The sequence below is a fragment of the Pieris brassicae genome, chromosome 1, assembly GCF_905147105.1.
Source record: "Pieris brassicae chromosome 1, ilPieBrab1.1, whole genome shotgun sequence".
NCBI lineage: Eukaryota > Metazoa > Arthropoda > Insecta > Lepidoptera > Pieridae > Pieris > Pieris brassicae.
Window position 1 is genome coordinate 17,887,317 of NC_059665.1, and position 11,861 is coordinate 17,899,177.

General features: G+C 32.9%; 3 non-coding genes across 3 annotated transcripts; 2 read left to right on the forward strand and 1 right to left on the reverse strand.

Annotated features, from left to right (window-relative positions):
* Positions 1-480: 480 nt before the first annotated feature.
* On the reverse strand, positions 481-552 carry Trnaa-ugc. Its single transcript has one exon. It is a non-coding gene; the product is annotated as a tRNA-Ala (tRNA).
* An 8,643-nt stretch (positions 553-9,195) lies between these two features.
* On the forward strand, positions 9,196-9,267 carry Trnaa-ugc. Its single transcript has one exon. It is a non-coding gene; the product is annotated as a tRNA-Ala (tRNA).
* A 2,281-nt stretch (positions 9,268-11,548) lies between these two features.
* On the forward strand, positions 11,549-11,620 carry Trnaa-ugc. Its single transcript has one exon. It is a non-coding gene; the product is annotated as a tRNA-Ala (tRNA).
* The last annotated feature ends 241 nt before the right edge of the window (positions 11,621-11,861 follow it).

Genomic DNA, 11,861 nt, shown 5'->3' on the forward strand with positions numbered 1-11,861 from the left:
AAATGAACTTTAGATGAGTTTGACATTTGTTTCACTGTTTGGTGAGATTATGTTTGTTTTTTAGTTTTACGAGTCGTTTCGTGTTTTATGTCGTATGAAGTTAAATTTCTGTTCACGAATGTTATTTCATTGCGTTTCTACACTTAAGTCGATAATGCAGTAGATTGCTATTTATGAGTAGCTGCTTAAAAATTTGCTTGTATATAAAAATTTCCACGCAATTGGAGTGTTTACAAAGGTTACCAACAAAATAAACGAATTTCATTAAATTTTCTATAAACAATTTGAGATGAAAATTAAAAAAAATATTACAAAATGATTTAAAATTGACGATTTATTGTCCGAATTTCAATAAATTTCAAAAGAAAATTTGTTAAAAATTTCCACTCTTATCTTATTGATTCATATTGTAAATTGTATAGTAGGATTAATGTGTTTATAAAGGTCTTTGCTAATCATATTCTTTCACAAAAAAAACTATGGAGATGCCGGGGATCGAACCCGGGGCCTTTCACATGCAAAGCGAACGCTCTACCACTGAGCTACATCCCCGATATAGAAAGTTATATAAACATAAGCCATAAATGTCATTATGTAAACAAGTCTTTAAAACAATGAAAGCGTAATGAACAAGTGGGTGTAATTAAATATCAATAGGCTTTGCTCGCTTACAAGCGTTAATATGTATCAAGTCCGGTAATGGGGACACATTGTATTTGTTTCATTGATATTTTTACAGGCGTTTGGGTGGTCAGACTTCTAAACCCAACCCACGTAATTGTCTTTTTGTTCCAAGTTTCAGAATCAGATAAGAAACGTTTTGTCTGCATTGAGTAAGTGTGACTTGGATTTGACATATGGAAGTCGTACTTAGCGCTAAATCTGGGTCCAATCCAATGGTTGTTTATTAAAGTTTTAATAAAAATCTTTCACCGTACTCTATAGTTTATAGGGACCTCAAATGATACAAATAATAATCAGCTGTATCTCATGGTTTTCTGAGAAATAGCTTTCATCGAAATTACTACAGATTAAAAATATATGTAATAATACTAATATCTCTTAATAGAGTGAGCATTAAATCATAGAGTTGTCAAAGGGCGGCCAAAGACACCCTGATGACATTCCACCCGCCCATAAAAATACTTTCACGCGCCCATTGAGGGATTTAACCCTAAATGAATACTGCATTACTATATTATTACATTTTGCATATTTAGTACCGTGCACGGTTTTGAGTAGGTACCAGTAATTACTGGGAACAGAGTTAGCCTAAGTATGCAAAAACGTATGGTAAAGGGAACCTTGAGATGTTGGTTTCCTCCTTTACAGCTGTATCGAATATGAATCGTCAATTAAATTAGGATGACCCAATATATTTGCCAGGTGCAATATTTAGTAAATGTTTATAAGAGCAGAATTTCAAGACGCAAGACATACATTAATAGTATTTTGTGATAAAATATACGATTTTAATCAGATGTGTTTTGTTTTAAGTAACGTAGGGTTAGTTTTTATGAAATGTTTCTACTCGTCGATAGATGGCACTACGCGTCGCAATTCAAGTGACAAAAACCAACATATTGTTAGGAAATTACGATTATTTTTTCTATATTTCGTATTTTCACTAGGCTATATTTTTTTTGTAGCTCAGTAACATGTTTAAAATTTTAAAAGATTTCTAATTTTCATAGATTTTAAAGGCTTGTCCCATATTTAATAAATAAATAATTTAATAGTATGAGTTGACTTGACTAAGCTCTCCTAGGCGGGACAGATAGATGGCTTCCAGAGTAGTTGACGAGCCTGTTCAGAGTTGATCAGCACTTTTAATTTAGCAGCAGGTCTTTCCAGCTTTGATCACTCTAAAATGATGGAACTCTTGCACGGGGGTTGTATTTTAACTAGTATAGTACGAGTATACCTATACCTAATCAGTCGATATACGTCATAATACCGGAAGAATCCCAATTCAAGTCACGTTCGAGCGCGAGTATTACGCGAAGCCTCCGCGGGTTTTACTGAACTCGTGAAAAAATAACGCACAAAATATGCTCTCAAATTACGTAATATAGAAAATATTGCGATTTTTACCCTACGTTCATGGCAGATTTAAGCGGAAGTTTAACTTAATTTATAAAAGAGAATTGGTTTTTGAGCTCGTAATTAATAAATAAAAGTGTTGGTAACTGTTGCGTCTTCTAATATACGAAAGATTATTGTTTATAAGGAAGAATAAATACCAATTTTTCGCTTTTAGAATGTAGAATCCCTTAGGGATTCGACATAGGCTAAATTTGTTTAAAAAATATTTAAAAATAAATGCTAAGTGGGGACAGGCCGCTAGTGAGACAATATTTTACAACTTCATCAAAAGTTTAATAAAGAATTCCAGTGGTAGTTTTATCATGGATTAAAAATACACAAAGTGCCAACACAGTAAAAAATATATGAATGTTAAAGTAACATTTTTTAGCATCATTCTCGTAAATGGATAGGATAGGTTTTAGTAAAATACTTATTAATATACCATAGTAATAATACCTAACTTGCATATTCAAACACAGTTGTTTGAAAAATTCATTTAATAATCTCACGAATTGCAGAGTTTCCGTGAAAATTTTATTTCCGAAATAATTTTCCGAATTTCCATCTTGTTTTTCGTTTTACTTGTATCTGTGACCGGCTGATTCTAGTCACGTAGCTGCTACGTGCTTCACCCGGGCTATACCGGGTCGTATACGTAGTATATACAGCCTTCTAAGTCGATACTGCCTCCCTCCAGTAATGTTTTATTCTGTTAAAGCTATATTTTATAGTGTTATAAAGATGCCAAACGCTGTATACATCACTCGCAGTGTTCCAAAACGATTTATAACACATGAAGTCATAAGAAATTTTACAAATAATAGCGGGGTACAGGTTGTTTCATTTTCAATACTAACATTTTTTATAGAACGAAGCAGGAGGCTTACCTGATGATATGTGATACATGGACACATTGCCAGAAGGCTCGCAAGAGCGTTGCCGATCTTTTTTATTGAAGGACTCTTAGTCGAATTGTTTCGGAAATACTTCAGTGGGCAGCTGGTTCCACATTGTGGTGGTGCGTGGCAAAAACTGTCTTAAATAACACTCAGTTGTGGAACGACGGACGTCCAGGTGATATGGGGGAAATTTCCTATTGTGTCGCAACGTCCCACGATGAAACTTAATAGCAGGTATTATTGTGAATTTTTTTTCGAAACACTCTCCACCGTAAATACGGTAGAAGATGCAGAGAGACCCCACGTTTCTATCTCACTCATTATCTTCTTTTCCTTTTAAATTAAACCTTAGAAGTATATTAATTCCATTTATAACTGTTAATTTCACACTTATCTCCAAAGATTTTCGTATCGACAGTACCGTCGAAAAGATGAAACTTTCTGTTATTGATTAAGTCTAAATGTAATAATAAAAATTGTTTTTATAAAAAATGTTACAAACAAATTGATTTTCGAAGGGACGCTGGCTACTTTTTCTACAGATATTAAAAAAGTAACCTAAGTATAATTCTATTGCAGACACGTGCCTGACCATTGCTTAGAGCCAGAAAACTAGCGATTTCACTCCGTAAAGCAGTTGTGTTACATAATAAATTGCATGTTGTGTAAATTCACGAGCAGGATGATGATTTCCAATAAATTAAGTGATTTAGAAACAATGTAGTATAAACTTAAATTATCTAATGAATAAATACAAAACAATAAAAGATACTACAGAGTACTTTTATGTCTTGTGTGTAATAACTGTACTTTTATTTGATGATTGTTGAACAATTCACTCCAAATTTATATAAAACATATTATATGAAAAACGTTACACTTTTATATCCTTATTCATAATAACTTAGTATTTTTTTTATATATAGGACTTCTAACAGGCTAGGTTCAGTCCTATTGCAATATAAATCCTTTGAGGTCTGTGCAGTGAGGCTATGGAATACACTTCCTTTCTCTATTCGCTTAGCTCCTTCTCTATTTTTCTTTAAATATCTACTGTACAAACATTATCTGTCCACGTCGTAGCCGTATCTTTCCTAATAACTGATGTGAAACTGATCTAAAATTATCGTGAGTATTGTGTGATTCTTTTTTGTGTCGTTTTTTTTTAATTTGTTGATCACTGTTTACATAAATTGCAATTGCTTTGTTTTTTATATGTCTTATAAATGTATATCTATTATCTTATATATTTTTGCACTTCTTGCTTAGCTTGTCTAATTTAATTTTTTTTCTCACAGTGGTTACCTGGAAGAGATCGCGATAAGGCCACCACTTGACCACCCTCCTTTTTATGTCAATTGTATTATATTTCTGCAACGAATTGTTAATAAATCAATAAATAAATATAATAAATTCTCATTTTACACAAAAACGCCTGAAACCCTCACTTATGAAATGATAAATGATAAAATATGATATTACGTTTCTAAGTTATGGAATCGTAAGATCAAAGAGTTTAGTAAGTAAGATTTAAGGTTAAGTAAAATTTGTGTTGAGTAAGTTTCTTTAACTTAAATGATATTTGTTGCTCTCTATTTGACCATTAATTTAAAATAGCAATTTTTACTAACGGTTCTAGATAAAACAAAGTAAACATTCTCAAAGCATGCATACATAAAAAATCTAGCTATTTCGTAATAATATATGTCTCGTGGCCCTTACTAATGGACTCATAACGCGGGGGTCCGAAGCATTTGGCGACGCTCAATCGTAAATCATTGCTAAGCCGATTCCCAATGACGAATACATATTGCCATCATCGGGACACCTTACTATTACTATTGTGATTTATTGAACGCTTATTTGATTCAGATAAATTAACTAATAATCGCGAAAGAACTAATTTCAGCAGGCATTGAAAGTACGAGAAATGTATTAAAGTGTATTTAAAAAGTAAATAAAACGGAACATAAATCATTGCGTTTTTAATGTAATAATCGCTTTAAATGATTTTGAATATAATTATCTCAATAGTCTAAAAACATACCCGTTAATATATAAACCTTCTCTTCAAAATATTAGTGCTGATTTTGTTATTATAACTCATATTTAAATGTATTATGAAGAGTTTCATCCATGTTGTATCATAATTATTAATTTACTACACATCAACCAAGTTACATCACCTAATAATTCTCACGAACTTGTCAATGAAACTTCTTTAGTTCACGTATTGCCATCAAAACATGATACAGTGTGAGTTTGTGAATTTAAATATGGCAATTAAGATATAAAAAACCGTTTCGTAAAGTCAGATTCTTCACACCTATCTCCTTTAGTTATCAAAGCAAAATATTGTCCGCAATATATTGTTCTACTTTTTACAAGGAAAGCATCCATCCAGGCATTCAGCCTTCGATTCAGTATCGATTTAAAGGAATTTCTCCGGCTATGCAACGACACAATGTCACATACAAGTACTATAATTGTATATAATTGGTATTTCTCAAGAACAATGACTTGAAATTACCCTTTGAGTGAAATAATTATTCTTTTTTTTCAATCGAGTCGCTTTGACAAAACGCCGGTGTTGCTTCGGTTTATAGTCGATTGTGATTCTCGGTTTAATGAGTAGATCTTTTTATAAATTTATATTAAATTAACTTATAATTGTCGATGTTTAAGTGCGTATATTTTAAGCCAAATATTTTGAGATGGCATTTTATTTGTTTTTTCAATTTCAATTACTTACAATTTCAGCGAACCCTTTCCATGAATTAATGTATTCATATGTGCATAGCTACTTCGGAATATTTGTTTACGAAATGTTAATTAAATTACAAATATATTTTTATAATTATTAACTCAAGACAATATCGCCTAATTCCCTTGTTATACTTGTGGTGAATGGTTGGACTTGAATTCGTGTATGCGGTGATGTTAGTTATTTCGACTATGTATTTGCGTGTTGTTCCCACGAGAATGTAAGTGCGTGCTTCTATTTTACCATGCTTCCTGCTGATAAAGGACAAATCTTTGTTTTTAATTAATTATATTATTATTAATTATTTAAGATGTCACGTGGAACATGGTGTAATGGTTGCAGCCCCTTACAAATATCGTGTAAAACAAAAAAAAATGGCGATTAAAAAGAGCCACACGTTTATTGCCAGTTCTTCTCTTCCGTTTTACGCCCTTGATTTGAGAACTGGCAGTAAATGTAAAATTAGAAGCATTTCATATATATTTCTTTTTTTGACGTTCATAAGTGCTCATTGTGTCACCTATATGTTTACATGATTTTGAATTTTATAGAAAAAAACTCTTGCTTGTACGTATAGTATTCGTTCTATAAGTCAGAACTCGGCGTTGGTGTATCAACATCGCAAAACATTAGTACCAAAGTCCATTCTGCAATTAACCAGTATTTCGGTAGACCACTACGCCCGATGAAAGTCAATTGAACTACAGGGCGGTCTCGTAATAAATAAAGCATATAAAAAGCCATGAGGTCGTTTACATTTTCACAATAACGCGGTTTAGAGATTCTACCGAACAGAAAGTCCCAAGTCAATTGAGTTTTTATAGCAGTTATGTTAAAATACGGAATGTCATTTTTTGCCGCCACGCTTTATGTCAGCCCCCCACTTGTCAGCTTTTTCCATTTTATTTAACGAATTAATGAATAATAAAGTATGAAAAAGCGTCTTGGATTGAATTTGAGATTGAAGATAGCGTTTACAACTACGATGTTTAGTTTACGTGTAGTAACGAACGTTTATGTTTGTGGTAATTATTTTTATGCCATAAACGAATAACGAGTAGACTTCATAATAAGCTTTTTATTTATAATTCTCAGGACATTATTGATTGTAATATATTATTAGAGGTTCTAGTTTTTACAGATAACAACAATATATTCAATGATATAAGGAACTTATCTGTCAATATCTTAAAAAAAATGAGACTAAGGATTTTTGGTATATGATTTCAAAAATAGAACATGCAGACAGCCAGTATGGAAATTCGTTTGAAATTAAAACGCGCTAACGTTATGGAACCTTCAAAGTATATACATAGTTACTTTTATAAGCAAAATCATATGATGGTTACTCATTTTTTATTAATTCATAAATGATGCTGAGGTTAATAAAATAAAAAAGCTCTTAAATTGTCATTTAATTGCAACCTAGCATCGTGATTCATAAGAGCTTTTTTATTTTATTATGTTTTTCTATTTGTAAAAGTCTTTTTTTTTTTTTTTTTATAAAATAGGGGGCAAACGGGCAGGAGGCTCACCTGATGTTAAGTGATACCGCCGCCCATGGACACTCTCAATGCATTTGTATTTCATGTTTCCTTTCTCCTTACTAGGGTTGCCTGGAAGATTGTTGGCGGTAAGGCCGCCAGTTGCCTCCTTAATTTATGTATCAAATATGTAATGCTTAAAAATGGTAACAAATAAATTGTCATGGAATATTGTTTTGTATAAAAATGTATTAGGAGTTGATGTATAAATAATAATTTCATCTACACACGACATAAATAATCTATTAGTAATTACAGCAAAAAATTTATCTTTTATTCGATGTTACACATTTGATATTGTAATGGTTGTAACGTCAAATTATAAAAGTTTACTTTTTATCCTTTTTCTCTGATCGATCAATACACTAGTTAGTTCGGCATGCCGCCGACAGATGGCGTCATTGTCTTCGGTAATTATAATGTAATTAATGAAGGGTTTAATTAGAGCCATCAGATAGGCTCAGTCTTATTGATGCACCAATTAATGTAATTGAGGGCTCGATATATCGATACATTGAATACTTTGTCGTGTGTCTGTGTCTAATAACGGATTTCGGAATTCAATTCAAAATGTGCAATAAAAATTGGTTCAAAAATTGAATTTTTTCCTTCAATATGTTTTACTCAAAGATCGCTTACGGTCGCCCCATACATTACGATTTCTTTGAACTACCCTATTTTTGTTAACATTGTTTAAATTAAATACTTATTACATATAAAACAAATTTTTATATGTAATAAGTATTTAATACTAAATATTATTTTTATTGATGGACGTAATTTACTAGTATGTGTTTTGGTTCGTAGGTTAATTTGTAGAAATAACATTACAACGAACCCTCTTTCCAATATTTATAACTATCTTAGGAAAGAAGTAATTATTATTTTTGTTCCCGAATACAACGTTACATTCAGGAAAGCCATATTCACAATGCAGATTAAACCAAAACGATACTGATGTATGACTTTGTATAGAACATCTAGGCGATTTTATAAAAGCGCAGACCGCGAGGCTGCAGTGGTCCCGCGACGAAAAAGTCGCCTCGCCCCCTTGCATCGCGCGCTATTGACAAGACATTGACGGATTCGGCGTGAGAATAGGGTTGTCTTTTATAAATCTGTATGTAGAACTTACTTTCAAAATATACCACTAAATATTGCTTATTGTTGCCAATATGGCATTATTATTTGGGAATCTAAAACAATCATTACTATCATACCCTTGACCTCGTCCTTGTACGTAGGGCTCATATTAAATAGTAGCTATTTTAATGTACATATATAATGTATGTATAATATTAATCGAGCAGTGTTGGCCTAGTGGCTTCGGCGTGCGACTCTCATCCCTGAGTTCTAAGGTTCAATCCCCAGCTGTGCACCAATGGATTTTCTTTCTATGTGCGCATATAACATTAGCTCGAACGGTGAAGGAAAACATCCTGAGGAAACCGGCTTGCTTAGACCCAAAAAGTCGACGGCGTGCCTCAGGCACAGAAGGCTGATCACCTACTTGCCTATTCGATTAACAAATGATCATGAAACAGATACAGAAATGTGAGGCCCAGACCTTAAATGTTTAGGCGCCATTGATTTATTTTTTTATTTTAATGTATATATCTGGTTTTGTAGATTTTCTATTTCTCACAAAGGGAACATCATTGAATACCTTAGAATAAATACATACATACATACATTTATGATTATTAAAAAGAATAAAAAAGCTAATAAAGAGAAAAGCGTGCATTCAAACATTTATGAAAAAAAAGTTTACGGTATACCAAAGCAGTCCTTTCAAAACTTTATTCTTTATATAATTTTCAATAAATATTTCTATCTATCAATGTTTAAACAGCTGACGGTTTGTTATTTTATGCTGGTTGTTTTCTAAACATCTTTTATCGGGGATGTAGCTCAGTGGTAGAGCGTTCGCTTTGCATGTGAAAGGCCCCGGGTTCGATCCCCGGCATCTCCATTTTTATTGCACGACGTTTTTATTTTTTCTACATAGTAGAATATTAAGATTTTTTGTTTTTGTTACTAAAATTATTCTCGTTTGAACAGAGGCTTCATTACTTAATAGCGGAATACATTGTTATTAAATATACAGATTTCAGGGTCTTATTTTTAATTGGACCTAATCAATGTCAGTAAAAACTTCTAAAAATCATTGTTCTTGGTCAAATAACACGATCTATTAAGTTGCCCGTGCCACCCCTAAGAGAATATACATGGCAGAAGATGCCGACTTGACATGTTTACGGGCCAATTATTTGTATGGATTCCGATGCAATAATGATTTCTTGTCGGTCCGCCCGTTCGCTTCATACGTCCGAAGGTTTTTCTCGCCTTATAACAAAATACTCGATTCTTATATTGACATTGGGTGCGAGATATCGATTAAGAATCGCTTTGGTGCTTTATATGGCCGCGTATTATACATGAGTTACGAGTTCTGATTCCAAGTTTATTTTATCTTGGTTTGATAAATTTAAAAGGATATTAGACTGTTCACATTTTTTATCCTTGCGATTTCTTTTATAAAGTATGACTATACTTATGTGTCAGAGCAAGGGCGTTACTGTCGGCTGTCATTGTCATTATGTCACAGAGCACAATGATATAAATTAACAACCACAATGGCAGTTTAAAATCGTAAATACTTTTAATAATAATAATGACTGTAATCTGTGTTGTTATCAACTATCTATTATCTGTTAATTAATAGATATTAAAATATTTGACGTTATAATATCTGTAAATACTGTATAAATGAGCCCTCGATCTAGGTCGGCTCGGATCTAGGGGGATGATGGCCATGTTGGCCTGAATCTCCCCGTGAAATTAAATGTATCTGTTTTTTCACAAGATGAATTTGTCAAAATGGATACGGATTGTTAGTTATCATCTCAGACAGGTGAAGGAAAGCTTTAACGAACACGTAATTTGCGCCTTGGTCGGCAGTTTGTAAAAGAAAGGTAGTGATTCTAGTGGTGATTACAGTCGGTGCGGAAGCTTTTGCAACGTGGAAGATGAGTCAATTTAAAAAAAAAGGTTACTTCTAAACCTATATCTCAATCCACGTCACCTCCATCGTCGCAAAATTGTAATAATTCACATAACACGTCCTCTCAACCATCAACATCTTACACGGAAAATTGAAGTATCTCTCAAGACTCTAACTCGGGAAATTAAAATAACATCAAAGCTACAGTAAACTATACGCAATCCCGTTCTATTGGCCGTACTGAAAATGTTCCTACTGATGTTTTCCCTGATTTGATACATGATCAACGTATACAAAGTTCACCTGACGACGGGACCGTTCTCCATCCTATAACTTTTGGAATTTTTTTTAAGCAAAAACAATTTTAATAATATGAATTCCGGAAGTGTATAGGAAAAAACAGCAATGGCTAAAGATGCCAATTGTTTTCTTAACTGCAATCTCTTGGAAACGAAAAAGTTAAAGCCTTCATTCACACTTTCACCGTAACAAGAATGCGACTAGTTCGCGGGGTTCCTGTAGATGGGAGTGTAATGGAAGTTCAACATGATGCATCCGTGTCTATAGGCTGCGGAAAAATACTTAAAATAAGACGTTTGAATAGGAAGGTGAAAATTAATGACTCGGATTCTTGGAAAACCTCTGAATCAGTTGTAATAAACATTTGATGTGCAAGTTTTACCTAAAAGGATTTTCATGTGCTATAATGCTCATCCAGGAGAGATATATATTGATCCTACGATACAATGCTATAAATGCTGACGTTTTGGTATGGTTACAGAAACCAGTAAAGTTGATTGAACTAAGGTTGCTGAACATATTGTGAATAAACATTTAGAATCGTTTATTGAAAACAATAATTTGATATGGTTTTCGGAAGTCAAAATGCCTAGTTAAAAACAGGAGAAGTAATATCAATGGTAGGTACAAAGTTATTGAATTTAAGAATGCATTACTTGCACGATGCACGATATTATCATTTATATAGTTGTCTACGATTATTTTCAATGAAGCAAACACACACCATGGAAACCAGTTTCCTGGCCTGGAAACTCATACGCTTTAGCCAGAATATTCGATTTCCGAGTAAACAATAATTTTCGTTTTCTTTGATATTAGATATTGTTGCTTCTTTCGTTTGTAACTAGCTATCTGTTTGAATAGGTGAAAATTTCGTTACTCATGTGTATATTACACCGAACATGGATCATACACAAAACGGCAGCCTTTTTGTGGCTTAAATCTCATCGGGGATGTAGCTCAGTGGTAGAGCGTTCGCTTTGCATGTGAAAGGCCCCGGGTTCGATCCCCGGCATCTCCAATTTTCTACGATATATTTTATTTGACACACCTATACCTATCTTTTAAAGATCGATTCATATTTTGTCAATGTTTTCAACAACCCTTTTTCTTGTTTTATTGCTTTAAAATATAATTAGAAGTAAATACGATGATAATGTATATTAACAACACAAAAGTAATTATTGAAATACAACAATTATAATTGCGAATCACTTGTGGCCAGTCTGAGGTCTTCAGTCTTCTTGATTAGCTCTTGTGAC